This window comes from Peromyscus leucopus, chromosome X (genome assembly GCF_004664715.2).
Source record: "Peromyscus leucopus breed LL Stock chromosome X, UCI_PerLeu_2.1, whole genome shotgun sequence".
Lineage (NCBI taxonomy): Eukaryota > Metazoa > Chordata > Mammalia > Rodentia > Cricetidae > Peromyscus > Peromyscus leucopus.
The window spans coordinates 21,431,164-21,447,449 of record NC_051083.1 but is presented as its reverse complement, the minus strand read 5'-3'; the positions used below and the strand labels follow the sequence as shown (position 1 = coordinate 21,447,449).

Sequence of the window (16,286 nt, the reverse complement as noted above, 5' to 3'; positions counted from 1 at the left end):
ACAAGAGTTGCTGTGATCATGTTGGCTCTTCACAGCAATAGAAACTAAGATACTACTATATCCAGGTTTATGCAAGTTTATGTTCTCTTACAAGTTTATCAAGGCTTACCATAAGGTGCTACAACAATGTACATCATTCTGGATCATATGTTAAACATAGTATATTTTTTTTTAAAGAGTAAGAGGGCAATCTGGCTGGAAGTATCAATTTGGGAGGGATTTCAAGACAGGGTTTCTCTGTGTAGCCCTGGCTGTCCTAGAACTCACTCTGTAGAACTGGCTGGCCTGGAACTCAGAGATCCGCTTGCCTCTGCATCCTAAGTGCTGGGATTAAAGGAATGCACCACTACTACCTAGCTTAAAATTTTCCATTCTGGTTCTGAAATTTTCTCAGAGAAATAAATCCATGAAGATTCATTTATTAGGCTGTTTCTATCCTTTATTCCATTCAACACTTATTTATATCAAATGTCTACTGTGTACTGGGGTAAGCATTAAGATAATGACAACTGTAACATAAAAGTTTTAACATAAGAAAATAGGAATCATGCACTCATAAGAATATAATTCATCCATAAAAACATAGACCTAGTACAGAGGACAACTGAACAGCAACACTTGAAATACCATTTTCTGGGTCAGCAAGATGGTTCAGTGGGAAATTGTGCTTGCAGTGCAAGCCTAACAATCAGAACCCGTGTAAAGGTAAGAGACCTACAATTGCCGGGCGGTGGTGGCGCACGCCTTTAATCCCAGCACTCAGGAGGCAGAGCCAGGCGGATCTCTGTGAGTTCGAGGCCAGCCTGGACTACCAATTGAGTCCCAGGAAAGGCGCAAAGCTACACAAAGAAACCCTGTCTTGAAAAACCAAAAACCAAAAAAAAAAAGAAAGAGAGACCTACAATCACACATCATGCACACATACAATTATAAATAAAATCAAAATAAAAAGAAGTTAAGAAAAAAAATATCATTTGAGATGAAGGTGGTAGAGCACATACCTTGTATGTGTGAGGCCCTAGGCTCCATCTCCAGCATTGCAAAATAAATAAAAATACCATTTTACACTGATTTGGAAGAAATGGCTAAATAAAGTTTTAGGATCCCTGAGCAAATATGAATTTAGATTGGATGTTTATAATACTTAAATATTGTGGTTTTAAAGGAGATATTTTAATGAGGTTTCATCCTTACTTCATATGACTCAGGAAACAAAAAAACATATACAATCTTTCATAACCTTGAATTCAGCATCCATGAATTCAAGTATGGATGAAGGGATATGAAAAAAATTACATCTGAGACAGGCATGGTGGGTGCATGTCTATAACCCCAGTACTCTGGAGGTGGAGACAGGAAGATCTTGAATTTGAGGCAAGCCTATGCCACACAGTTTGTCTAAAACAAAAACCTTTCCTGGACATGTTTGTATGCACATTTTGTCAGTATTTCCTAAACAATATAGTATAACAACTATTTACATACTATTAGATATTATAAATAATTGAGAAATAATTTATAGGAAGGATATATGCTAACTATATGTAAATACAATACCATTTTATGTAAAGGACTGGAGAATCTGTGAACTTTGCCATGGGATGGGGTAATGGAACCAATCCCTCTCAGATACAAGGAAAAGGCTGTACATATAACTCTAATATGGAAAATTCTTAATTAGATTCTTGAATCTATCCTTGTGGAAGAAAAAGTAATTGTGCTATTTTCAGCACTTTTATATTTGAAAAATTCTAATTTGAATGACATTTATTATAAAGAATATTTTTTTCATCATTATTATTTTGTAGTGCTAGGGAACAAACCCAAGGTACCAAATGTTCCTTAAAAGGAACATTCTCAGGGGCTGATGAGATGGCTTAGTAGGTATAAAAGCACTTGGCAGAAGTTCAGAAACTTGAGTGAAGATTCCCAGAACCCATGTATAGGTGCATGAAGAGAGCCTCAAGTTGTCCTCTATGGTATTGTATTTACATATTGTGTGGTCTACATATGTGTGTGGGTATGAGTATGCCATGGTGTACATGTGAAAGTCAGACGACAAATTCCAAGAGTTGGTTCTCTCCTTCCTGGGTCCCTAGGATAGAACTCAGGCTTGGTGGCAGATGCCTTTAACCTGGTGAACTATCTGGCTAGCATCCTGTTGCTTACCTTTGTATCTCCACTATGTGGCAGCAATGAGTATGTCCTCAAAAACCATTTGTTGCGCCAGGCAGTGGTGATATGCGCCTTTAATCCCAGCACTTGGGAGGCAGAGCCAGGCGGATCTCTGTGTTCGAGGCCAGCCTGGTCTACAGAGCGAGATCTAGGACAGGCACCAAAACTACACAGAGAAACCCTGTCTCAAAAAAAAATTTGTTGGATGGATATATCATTGTCCTCATTTAAACGGCAAGGAAACTGACTCAATTTGTACCCAAGTAACATCACCTTTACTTATTATTTTACAATTATAATGGCTTTATCTTTGCGAAATACTCTATAAATACAGTATTTAAAAATATAATATTGTACTTAAAGGCTCAATGCAACCTATAAAGCACAAACTTTATGTGTGTATGTACATATGGGTTTATGTATATGTATGTATGTATAGGACTTTTGATAAGCATTTTATCAAAAAGTCCATTCAAATACTAATTTGTATATTAATATCTCTTTGTATACTTGATTATCAACAACTGGGTATAAAAGTATATACACAAGTATTTTAGGGAGAACAGAGGGAAAAAATAGGGAAGAAGTGGGAAGGAGTTAAAAACAATAGAACACAGGCTTCAGACCAGATGTAGGTCTATCCAAAGACTGTAAACTAGTACTGTAATAGCAACTGCATGTGCCACTGTGAATTCTCACCTTGGCCTAAACTCTTTTCTTATTGTTATTATTACCTTGTACTCATAGAAGACAATCGCAGGGTTTCTCAACCTATCAGCAGTCTTAAAGACTGAGGAAGTAGCCAGGCTGTGGTGGCACACAACTTTAACCCAGCACTGGGAAGCAGAGCCAGGCGGATCTCGGTGAGTTTGAGGCTAGCCTGGTCTACAGAGTGAGTTCCAGGAAAGGTGCCAAAGCTACACAGAGAAACCCTGTCTCGAAAAACAAAAACAAAAAAAAAAGACTGAGGAAGCACACAAAAATTAGGAAACCTATGCTTATTCAACTAAACGGAGAGGCAAGATCAAAGAATGAAAATAAAAACTTTACATTACTTTAAAAATGAAAAACAGAGCTGGGTGTGCCAATGCACACTTGGAATCCTAGCATTCAGAAGGCTGAGGCAGTAGAATGACACATTTAAGGACAACCTATACCAAATAATTAAGAAAACAAGAACAGTTTCCACTTACTGAACTATACATGGTCCTTTAAATACTACATAAAATAAGTGGTTTTAAAAGAGTTATTTTCAATAACTCTTTTCTTTTTTTTTTTTTTTTTTTTTGGTTTTTCGAGACAGGGTTTCTCTGTGTAGCTTTGCGCCTTTCCTGGAGCTCACTTGGTAGCCCAGGCTGGCCTTGAACTCACAGAGATCCACCTGGCTCTGCCTCCCGAGTGCTGGGATTAAAGGCGTGCGCCACCACCGCCCGGCTCAATAACTCTTTTCTAACTTTATTGATGTTGGTGAAACTGATTACTATTGCAAGGATTCATTATAGATTAAGCAGGTTATAGCAGAACCTTGAATAGAATGACAATGAACAGTAAAGAGCTATGTAAAAGGAGAAAGATCATGGCAACCAATGCAGTATATAAAACACCACAATATAGATTCCAATAACTAAATGAAAAAGGTATTTCCAAAGATGAAACAAAAGGTTAACTTATCCAAACTGTAAAGTGAAAAGTCCCAATCTAGAACTGCCTGGACTCCATGCTGTCTACTTTTATCAAGACTTTTCAAACCTTCCCACTTAAATTCTAATAAAAATTTCCTATTAACAAAGGAAAAAAAAATAGGGACAGATGCAACCTGCGAAGGTCAAGTGAAAAGAGAAAATGATGACTGGGTACAAAGCTCAGCACTACTATGGCAAAGAGAAATTCCCTTCAACCTCACCTTTTGTCTTATCACATTAGCAGATTCCAGCTCTGGGGCAGAAATGTTCAAGAATAAGCCTAGAACATCCAAACATACCGATAGCAAGGAAACTACCAAAGACTAGGGTTTGAGCCAAGAACACCGAAACCAAGTTTATAATGTTATATAGTCTTCCTAGCCAGAAGGTAAGACCATCTGAACTTCAAAACATTAGCTTCACAAATGTTTATATCCGTAAGTACCTAGTTATACACATTCACATAATCTTCTGAAGCTACTGGGGAACCAAATCATTATATCAATGGTTGTATTTAGAGGCTAGAGAGATAGCTCAATGATTAAGAGAGCTTCTTGCTCTTACAGAGAACTGGAGTTTGGTTCCACGAACCACAATGGCCTTTAACTCCAGCTCCAAAGGATCCAGTACACTTTTCTGGCCTCCATGGGCACCCATACATAGCATACACTAAAGACATTTTTTTTTAAATAAAGCTGTGTTTAAAAAGAAAAACAGAGAAAAGGTTGGGTGTGAATCATACCTGTAACCCCAGAACTCAGGAAGCAAAACCAGGAGGATACTGTGAGCTTAAAGCCAGCCTGGGCTGCACAGTGAGTTCCAAGACAGACCTAAAAAGAAAAGGAACTGAGAAGACAACTCTATCATTAATATGCTTACTTGCAAGCACAAGGTCCTAGGCTCCAGAATCCATATTTTAAACAAAACAAACAAAAACTGGGTGTAGTATTCTCATAATATCATCATTGGGAAGGCAGAGAAGTTCCTATCTCAAAGCCAACAAGAAATAAATATGGGTGAACAACAACTGAGGAATGACACTTGAAGCTAGTCTGGCTTCTACACACACACACACACACACACACACACACACACACACACACACACACACACTTTTAAGAGATAAAAACTGGCAGGGCAGGGGTGGTGCATGCCTTTAATCCCAGCACTTGGGGAGGCAGAGCCAGGCAGATCTCTGTGAGTTTGAGGTCAACCTGGTCTACAGAGCGAGATCCAGGACAGGCACCAAAACTACACGGAGAAACCATGTCTCCAAAAAGAGAGAGAGAGACAAAAACTGAGTGTTCATCCTGCATAACCAAGTAAAAAAAATAAGGGAAAATATAAAATGATAACATTGAAACATCATCATTTTGCTGTTGCCAGTGATTTAATGAATTAAAAGAAAACTCAATCATCAAAACACAATGTTGTGAATGAACACGTACCCTCCAATGTTTGTCAAAGGGAATGAACCTGAATTTATCACACCTCTGGACCCAGCTGCTAATGTGCAGGAAATAGAACACTGCTCTAGGATTACATTTTGAGAATCTTTGCAACAGAGGGTTTCAAAACTGCTTTTTGGCTGAAGGCAATACTAAACTGCTCTCAGTCTTGGTCAGAAAAGTTTCTTTTTGCAGTTAATTTAGACTAAAAATAAGTGACAAAGTGGTCACCCATAAATGAGAAATTTATATCAACCCTGCCCCCAAGGCTCAGGGAATATTTAGGAAGAGGAGGCAGAAAGAATGTAAGAGCCAGAGGACAGGGAAGAATGCTATAAAATAATGTCTTCTGGATATGGCATGAGCATTGCATTCATAAACTCACAGCAGCTGTGGTACCTGTCTGTACAGGATCAAGCCAATCAAAATTCCAACATGGATGGGGGAGGAACACCCAAGGCCTAAACCTAGCTGAGGAACTACTGGCAGCTGATGGCTACTGGGTAAGAGAGTCATTTTTCTTTGGGAAAGTCATCACTGCTAAGTTGCACATGCTCCAGGGGATGGTGGCTCCACACCCATGCACAGATGGACAACAATAATCAGATTCCATTATTTTTTTTAAAGAGTAGAATAACATGAAGCCAGGATAAGAACTGGAGGAGTTAATGACCAAAATGCACTGTATACAAAGAATGTATTTATTTCAACTGAAGGTGGTACTAAACAGGACTAAAGAGTGAATGAAGTATTTCACTCAGTCTGAAAAAGCTGAGCCTAGAAACAATAACATAACATTCTGTGCCAACTACAGATATATGCTAGTGTTCTGACCATTAGCACCACTATCACCTGGAAACCCACAAACGCAAAATCTACTCCCCCTCAAATTATGAAATCAGAAATTGAGGATAGGACACAACAACCTAATTTAACAAACCCTCTAGATGATTGATGTTCCCTTAAGTTTCAGTCACTGTTTTATAGCACATCCCCTTCTCTTTTGGTTTTTCGTAGCCTTGGCTGTCCTGGAACTAGCTCTGTAAACCAGGCTGTCCTCGAACTCAGAGAACCACCTGAGGCATGTGCCACCACTGGCTTCAGAGTCACTGTTTTAAGTATGATTCATGCATTAACTCATGTTCAACTTATCCAAATCCTAAGTGATGATAGGTAACATCACTACTTTATAGAGGAACAACTACACTACAGCATGAAGAGGTTAATTTATACAAGATGACATAGCAGGTAAGAAACAGGGTTAGAACTTAAACTGAGGGAATCTTCTTAATCATTGTACAGAAGTCTTTCCACCAGTAAGAACTCAATTGGCGCTGGGGAACTGGTGGTGCACACCTTTAATCCCAGCACCGGAGGGGGGGAGCAGAGGCAAGCAGATCTCTGTGAGTTAGAGACCAGCCTGGTCTACAGAGTGAGTTCCAGGACAGCCAGAACTTTTCACAGAGAAACTCTGTCTCGAAAAACAAAAGAGAAAAGAAAAAAAAAAGAATTCAATTGGCAGAATGGAAGAAGACTTTCCAGTAGTGGCACATACCTATAGTTTCAGCTACTTAGGGCTAAAGCAAAAGATCACCTGAGCATAAGGATTCAAAGCCAGCTTGGGGTTGGGAGAAGCAAACTATATGGAAAAACACCAGCAAAGACCAGAATATGCCTCAATAAAAAAATAGGCAAATAAACAATTTAGCAAATAATAACCATAAAAATTATCTTTGAAAATTGTTCCAAAACATAAGCACCCACCAAGCCCAATATTTCTAATTATAAGGATTTAAAACCAGAGTTGTGCTAAAGGTGATTCATAGCAGTTCATTTGCACTTAGCAACCTTTTAATTTTCTTAGAACTATTTAATGTGTATGTGTGTTTGGCCTCATGTGTACTATGCATGTGCCTGATGCACCAAGAGGTCAGAAGAGAGTACCAGAGCCCCTGGAAATGGAATTATATACGGTTGTGTGCTACCATATGGATGCTGGGAACCAAACCTGGGTCCTCTGACAAGAGCAACAAATGCTCTTAACTGGTAAGCTATTATCTCCCCACCCCACCAAACTTTTAATTTTAAAACATGAAAAGTATTTAAGTCCTCCCTCTACTTTTTACTTTTGGCCCCCTTTATTTACCACCATTGAAAAGATAAAAACTGCTTTCTTTCAACACTTAACACTATATGAACAAAGTCTCTAAGTTGAAAAAAATTTAACATATAGTTCAATCAGCTGAATCAGATCTACTATACAATTTTCATTTGGTGGTGCTACATTTTTATTTTATGTTTATTGGTGTTTTGCCATGGGTATCGGGTCCCCTGGAACTGTAGTTACAGTTGTGAGCTGCCATGTGGATGCTAGGAATTGAACCCGGGCCCTCTGGAAGAACTGTCAGCACTCTTAACCACTGAGCCATCTCTCCATCCCCTTGGTGGTACTTCATAAAGGCAAAACAAATTTTAACATTCTGTGAAATCATTTTGCATGTCAACATTATGATTTTAAGACAACTGATGGAAAACTTTTTAAGGAAACAAAGTTGAAAATTATCAGGTTAACACCTCAAGCAAACTTGTTTTACTCAGAGAGCCACTCCTTCATTCAAAGCATTTCTATAACCAGAAAACCAAGACAGTCAACAAGTACATCAAGTTTTACCAACTCAACCCCTATGACACAACTAAGAGGCTTCCAGAGAATCTTAAGAGCTGAATTGTCCCTGATATTAACATATATAAACATTTGGTAACCAGTCATTGAAGAAAGGGGTCAAAAAAACAATACAAGAAATCCTAAGAGCACAAGCACTTGTGAACTGTCTGCCTTGTGTCTACCAGTGAGATCACTGCAGAGCAACCTAACATGGTCACAGCTACACAACAGACTTAACAACTTAACCCCATTCCATGAAAAGCAATGTGGAATGCGAAGGGCAAATATTTTCAAAGCAACCAAGTTTGGCATTTCAATGATACTTTGAACTGGTGGTTAAAAACACACAACAAAAGGAGAATTAAAAACCCAACACTGTTTCCATTGTGAACTTCCAGTGTTCATAAGGGAGTGATTCAAATATTGGAATGCCCACTGTGCACAATTCTGTACCAGTTATCCTAGTTTCACAAACTCGGGTTTGGGTCTGGTCTAAGTGCTTTTGTTTAAATTACAGAAACTGAAGTGTAAATATTTAATCATTATATCCAACATGCTCAAAATGTTTTCTGTTGGAAGCATGAACTTGGAATTCCCAAGAAATCCTTTATTTAATATTAAATCAATTTTCAAATAAGGACTTATTCCTCCAATAATAAAAGAGCTGAAACACCTGAACTCTAATCAGTGATTCATAATCATATTCAAATACTAAAATTTTCATTCATATGACTTTCCTATTTTCTGCCCCTTTAACTTGCAATTCTTACCATTTTAATGACTGGCACAAGTACTCTCTGCCCACATTTGGGTCTAAGTTAAAGGCTGGCTGGAGGCTTTATGTTCAAGTCTTATTTTCTGGTTTTGACCATATAAAGAACCTAGTACAGACCTCCGAATGGCTAACGCTGCAAAAGTAAAAGATATGAAGGGGGGCAAATTACAGGAATTTGTGCTGGGGGAACCCTAGGACACTTATACAATTGAATGTAAAATCTGAAAGTAATGAAGCTCGCAAAAACTTTTAATATTGTGATTTCAAGAACTGTGTGACAGTCAACCAGTTCTTAATAGCTAAGTTCTGGGTCAGAGAAGCTGGGATAACACCAAAATAAAAAGAACATTGTAACAGAGCATAAAAACAACCAAATTACCTAAGAATATTGCAAATACACATGAAAAAATCCAAATACAATTAGGTCATTATCTAGAAAACATTAGCTTTTTCTTCCAGAAGGTCTGTATTTCATGTGGAAAACAGTTCAGTGGGACCAGGACATGGAACTAAAATCAAATCAAACTGCCACACAAAAAAGAACCCGTGACTAGCTATTTTAGTATACCGACTAGGCCAGCAGTACCAACTCCAACTGGAATAAGTGATTACTACCATTGTTTCATTACAATAGGTTCTCTAAGGTCTTTAATGAGAATAGACATTGGTATGGGTTGTAATTATCAAATGTGAGGGAAATGTGATAAGACAATTTAATAAATAAATTGGAAAAAGAAAAAAAATGAAAGGTAGGTATAACCTGAAGACTAAAATATATTTAAAGTCTATACAAACTGTTTGGTAAATGGGACTTTTCTCTGGATCCAATGTCAAACAAACTATAAACGAAACAAAGTATCAGGGAATTTAAAAACTAGCCTATTTTCTACTTTTAAAATTCAATTTCTTCACAGGGTGGTGGTAGCACACGCCTTTAATCCCAGCACCCGGGAGGCAGAGGCAGGCGTATCTCTGTGAGTTTGAGGCCAGCCTGGTCTCCAAAGCAAGTTCCAGGAAAGGTGCAAAGCTACAAAGAGAAACCCTGTCTCAAAAAAAAAAAAAACAAAAAACAAACAAAAAAATTCAATTTCTTCAATTATGAAAATGATTTTGTGGTTATACTGTCAAGAACTCTCAGCTATCTATTAAATATTTGCATAGATAAAAATAACATGACAGGAGGGGTTTATTTCAAAGTAATTCCATGGGAAGGAGATGCCAAAGGGTAAAACTAGAAAGGCTGAATGAAAGTTGATAAATGTTAAAAGTACCTAGTGGAGGGGACATCATACCACTGGGTTTACTATGTTTCAAATCTTTGTAAATTAATTTAAATTAAAAGTCATGTACTGATCATATGCATTTAGACAGTTCTCTTTAATTTAGTAATGACCTCCATCCACTAAAAAAAAAATAAAAAAAAACAACCACATCTGAGCCACACAATGGAACCAAAGTAGCACACTCACAAAATGGAAATCCCAGTCCCATCTCCATTTCAAGATGTAAAATACAAATACCACCCACAAAGATCTAAAAAAACTAACCTAAAATCACAGCCAATCATAGTCATCCTGGTGGGAAATCCCAACACTGCTCCAACTGCTTCCTGAAACTTCCTGACCAAGCTCTGGTCTACTGGTTTGTTCCTCTGAAGCACTACAGCCACTCAAGTCAGGCTACTGGAGGATCTACAAAATAAAAAGGTCAGGGGAAAGAAGTATATATTTATTAGAATTGGGGGGCTAACCATTATATCAAAAGAAACACAATCAGTTATTTCTGAAGCAATAGCCCTTGAATACCAATTTGCATTTTTTGGACCTACTTTGAGCTGTAACTAAAGAACTCAGAAATCAATAGCTATAGTGTTTCTAATGACACTTAAGACAATACTCCTGAAAACTGTTTTCAACCCAAACAAAATGATGGCACGTTCAACAAACTGATACTAAGGAAAATGCATATTATTCTTGTGAAGAAAAGTTGTACACATTAAAATTATTTTTCACCTTCATAAGTGCTTTTTGGCCATACTGGGAGACAAACGATAAACATCCTGGAAATTCAGGTTGACCTTTGTCACTGAACCTTAGACCAAGTTTTTATTTGGTCCTACCACTCCCTCTCTTCTCAGAGATTTACCTAGAATAAATTAAACCTTTTAGGTCATGCCTAGATCATCATTCCCAGATTTATTATAATGCTGAAGGACAAGAATCAAACTGAGAGTTAATTGGTGATTATGGCTTAACCCATTATAAAAGGCACCAAGGCAAGAATCTCAAAGTGACCTGTCTTCCAATAAGAGAGGAAATTCATTTACCTAGAGCACCTCCAACTCAAACAAACCCTAAAGCTCAAAACTGAAATCCACTTATAGTTAATTATCAGTTATCCACTGTAAATTTTAATTTCAGTGGTAGTGTACTTCTTGTCACCATATTCCTATTTCAACCCCATCACCCAACCACCACAATTAGTTAAAAAAAAACTCTAATATTAGTCTAATAAAAACAATAAGGAAAACTAATCCCAAGTCAAATATGTTAGAAAATATAAAATGGCAAAAGCACAACAGGAGGCAATTATCTAAGAGCCAGCTGTGGTTGCTTTGGAGGGGGGAAATGCCGGTCTTTAGTTAGATCAACCTTCCTAATGTCTTGCATATAGGTATTATCCTATTTAAAAAGATGTCTCCATACTGACCTGAAGGACTAAATAAGGTGGAGAGGAAGAAGTGTAATACAAAAATCTCTCTAAGAAAAGTTCTCTTTAATAGTGCAAAATAGTATGGCATGAAATTTCATTATTTTTGTGGGGTGAAGGACAGGACAGACTGTCTTTGAAGGAGTGGCAGAAATGAGCAGGCAAGGGATGAGACACTCCCTTCCAAAAGGTAGAACACCTGGGTGTGGCTCCTGACAGAAACATAGCTGGTGGTCATTCCAAGAGAATAATTTTACACTCACTCAGCCTTACACTAGTAGAAGCTTCAAAGAGTGGGAACACATTTAAACATCACCAGCCATTGATCATACAAAGTGGTTCATGAGGATGAAAAAAATACAAAGCAGATAGGAGTTGATAGGTATTCTTCCTACATAGCTAAAGAAATAACTTTTTTTAAAAATCTTCCTCTTGGGCTATAAAGGTAGCATATGACATAAAAAACATCTACTAATATATTCCCACATAAAAAAAGGCACCCAAATTTGTGTTCTATGAGCCAGGCACTTGACAAATTTTCTCGCTAATTCTAGCAACAATCCTTTAAGTTAAGCATTACTATTCTCATTATATAGATGAACAGAAAAGTAATTTGCCCAAGGTCATGAGTTCAATGTGAACGGAAGCAAACACTATTTTCTACACCAGGCTGCTTCCCATGAATGGGGAGTGTTGGCATCTCAATATAAGCAACACTGGTGCTAAAAGAAGTAATTCAAAACATGTTGTCTACAAAGGAAACACATGATAGGGAATTAATTGTTTATAATAGAGGTGATGTGAGGAAGAAGGAAAAGAGCTTGACTGTTTAAGGTGTAAAACACGTGATGGAAGGAAAATGCATTGAAGGTCTGACACCTCACTAGGGGATTCTGTTCCTGGGAGTGGGAGGAACAGTGATTGAGGGAAGTTCAAGGGGTAAGAAGTGAGAAGTACTTAAATGGTGGCTAGCAGTAACAACAACAACAAAAAAAAAATAGCCAGAAACCAACAGACTACAGAACTGAAGCGGAAAAGGGGGCGGGTCCCAGGGTTTGTAAAGTGGAAGGGGTTGGAAGGACAAAGTTTGATGGAGTAGGGGCGCCAGCGAGAAGACCACTAAGAGTGCAATTATCCAACCACTGACCCGCTTATTGTTCTGCCCAAGAATGGCCTCAAAACATTCAAAGTTGAAATCAGTACCCTGCCCCCGCATCAGGAATAAACAAGCCAAAGGACCTAAGAAAATGGAAGGTTTCTATAGCTCCATCCACAAAGATGGAGTAAATGCAGGGAACAAGACAGGCTCTATTAACGTCTGCGCCAAAAGCACCATGGAAGGAGATGGAGAAGGCTAGATGATTCAGGCTAGGCTCTAAATTAGGACTAGGGAGGAGTGATAGGGAAATTTTTTTTACACCCCCCCCTTAATAATGCATCCCAATATCCACGAAGCCGAGAGATCTGACAGGGAGAGAGAATTTGGGGAGGGGGAGGAGTGACTCTACAGATTGACCCCCTCAACCTTAGCTCAAAAGCCGTGGGAACTGGGGCAGGAGAACCCACTTCAACTCAAGAAAAACTAGGGGTTTCATAAGGATCATCGCAAGGGCTGAAAAGAAACAAGCGCGCAAAATTGATATGGAGAGACCAGTCCTGGGTGCGTCCCCTCTCTCACCTTTTAATCTAATACCCAGCCCACTACCCAATGAACTACCGACTCCCTCCCACACTTCCCAACCCGCCCACTGCGACGACGAAAACGGAGGCGTAGAGCGATTGGTGGGGCAAAGGCAGGCCCACACGCGGCTGAGGCCGGTGGAAATGGTGTCGCCTTAACCGGTAAGAAACAGAGTGGTCTTCATCTCGGGCAAGATTTACCGGCACCACGACGTTTCGCCATTCGTCATTTCCTTAACGTCTGGTACCTGAGAAGCGTCACAAACGCGGATAGCTAACCCTTTAGTACCATGTACTAGCAAGACAGACATCAGCCTCCGCCGCCATCTTAACAGGCGGACCGACCCTAGTCACTGCCCCCCCCACCCCCAAGGTATCTCCGCCACCGCCGGCGAATCCCACGAGGACGTAACCCTGCTCCCGCGAGAACTCACCGGCTAAGAACAGCACCACCAGAAGACGCCGCTTGCGCCTCCGCAGCTCATGAACTCAGTAGCCAACCTCGGCCGCCTTCGCGTGATCCCAGGAGAACCTCCACCGGACCGGGAAAAACTGAACCCAGCCCGTCCCAGCCCTCTCCTTCCACCAAAGCTGAAATCGCTACAGCTCCGCTCTCACCCCACGCGAAGCGAAAAGCAAATGACGCACAACCTCACGGAGCACTGAGGGGCGGAGCCAGTATGCCGCCGCCGGCTCCCGCATGCGCTGTGGAAACTATCGCGATATTACGTTCAGCCTCGGCGAGACCTTCGTAATTCACTGCAGGATGCCGCCCGCGCCTCGCCTTTAGGAAACATGAGATCTCGCGAGACCGGGTGCACGCTCCTAAAAAGGAGAAAGGCGGGGCTTCGTGAAAATGACTGGGAGTTTTTCGGGGAAAGGGAGGAAGCTCTCGTCCTTTAGGGATCTCGCTTACCACGAGGTTTCCGACCCACTGCGGAGCTAGTGCTACCAAACCTCGCGATGACACAGCTCAGCGCCAAATCTCGGCCATGTCTTAAAAACTGCCCCCGCCCCCGATTTAGGTGTCTAGAGCCTGCCTAGTGCTTGAGGAAAATTTAAAAAGTCAACCTGTTTATTCTCACGCTTCCAGCAGGGCTGTACCAATTAGCCAAACTCCATTCTGGAAGCGAAGAAATGGGTCCCCATTGTTACCTGCCTCGAGGAAGAACGTGCTATCCTTAACTAACACATAAAAGATGTTCAGTATCACAATAAACACAAATGCAAATGAAAACAATGACACAACAGTTTTTACTCATAACATCGGTGGGGGGGGGATTTAAAAGACCTAATATCCATATTTCTTCCTTCGCCGCACTGCAGGCTAACCTGAATCCATCTTAATCTAACTAAAGGCTCATATCATTAGTTCTACCTCCAAAGTCACCAGTTTTAACTACCGGAGCTTTACCCTAGCATAACCAAAAAGACCCAATAAAGTGGTTTTCTCCAAACAAAGGAGACTGCCCTCAAAAGCAGATTCAAGCTTGGGGTGGGGAAGTAGGTGCATTGAAGATTTTAATATGGCAGTTTTTCCATGTCGAAACATTTGTTTCTCCAATAAATCTTGGGATCCAATCTGCCCCATTTGTGGGCATTTCCATTCTAATGCATTGTTTTGTCTATTCTAATTTAAACATGCTTCTTATAGTACAAGTATCCCCCATCTTTAGTTATCTTTAAAAACATTTTCTCGATTATTCTTAGCCATCCTCTCAACATGAACTTTAGAATCGTTAAGTTCCAAAAAACTTAGTATATTTATTGGAATTGCATCAATTGCATAAATCAATATAGAAAAATGGACATCACTACAAAATTGAGCCTTCCTATTCAGAAGCATAATATTCCTCCTCCATTTATGCAAACGCTCTTCTTCTAGTGTATTCCTCAAAGTTTTATAGTTTACTTCCAGATATTTTCATTTTTCTTGGCATTTTGAGTGGGGCGTTTTAGTATTAAAATTTCAAAATGTTCACTGCTTATATACAGTAAACTTCATATTTGACTATTCACTTTGGTAATTAGAAAAATGAAAATATGCTCAAATATAGTAATAATCAGTAAAATGCAAATCAAGCAACGACATGTGATTTTTACTCTATAACTGGAAAAATATAAAAATTAGTAACAATTCATGTTGGCAAAGCTATGGAAAAAATAAGCAATCTCGCACTACATTGGGGAGTGTAAATTATTATGGCCTTTGGGGAAGGGAATTTAGATAAATCTATCAAAATTCGAAATGCATACTTTTTGATTCAGTAATTACTCCTCGAAGAATTTCTCCTACAGGAATACCCTCATACATGTGCATGAAACATACACAAACCCATTCATTACTGCCTTAGTTGCAATAGCCTCCTCGCCCCCAAAGAAAACAAGCTAGTGTACAACAATCAGGATATGGTTAAATACACTGTATTCCAGGCATGCAATGCAACGGTATAAAAATGAGACAAATTCAGATTCCCTGATACACTGAGAGCTCTACGACATATTGTTTTAAAAAATTAAAGCAATGAGATAAAATGAATGTGTCCAGCACCATACATATACATATACATCAGGACACGCGCGCGCGCCCGAGGGTGCGCGCTTAGTAGTAACCATGAAGCCTGCCTGCTCGCCCCTCACCTTCCTTTTCCTCTGAGGCCGCCTTCCTCCAAGCCTTAAGAGAGAAACTGAAGGCCTAGCCTTTACTCCATCTCTAGGACCACTTGGCCAAGGCTAATGCCGGTACCTCGCATCCCCACTGTTGGCCGCTCTCTCGCGCGCTGTTCGCTGCTTCCCCGCTGTCCTGCTGTCCCCAAAGATGCAGCTAGCTCTCTGCTGGAGGCCGCTGAGGACTGGGGGAGGGGAGAGGAGGAGGGGTTCGGGGAAGGTTGCCGCTGCCGCCTGGTCCCTTCAGCAGCCTTTCCCGAAGGCTAAGGCAGCCTCCTCCGAGCCTCGGAGCCCGATCCCATGGGAACTGCCCCCTACCTCGAGGAGTCTAAGATGGCCCGTCCCCCAGGCCCGGGAAGCGGGGAGGGAGGTACGACGCTCACCTCAGCCGCAGTGGCTCGGCGGGGCCTGCAACTGCGTGCGGGGTCTGTGGCCAGCAGCAATACAGTTTCCCCCCCAGCCCCCTCTCTCGCCCTCGGTTTAAA

General features: G+C 40.2%; 1 protein-coding gene across 20 annotated transcripts in view; it reads right to left on the bottom strand.

Moving 5' to 3' along the window:
- Huwe1 (HECT, UBA and WWE domain containing E3 ubiquitin protein ligase 1) overlaps positions 1-16,286 on the bottom strand; it is a 152,911-nt gene extending 136,625 nt beyond the window's left edge. For 8 of the 20 annotated variants that reach the window (XM_028883481.2, XM_028883476.2, XM_028883493.2 and 5 more), the window contains exons 1-2: positions 13,569-13,883; positions 10,293-10,436 (exon numbers count right to left, since the gene is read on the bottom strand). The gene's annotated coding sequence lies outside the window, so the exon portion shown is untranslated. Of the gene's footprint in view, positions 1-10,292; positions 10,437-13,335; positions 13,472-13,568; positions 13,884-15,774; positions 15,875-16,184 lie in introns of those variants that run through there. The other 12 variants (XM_028883490.2, XM_028883500.2, XM_028883501.2 and 9 more) reach the window with 8 other exon arrangements.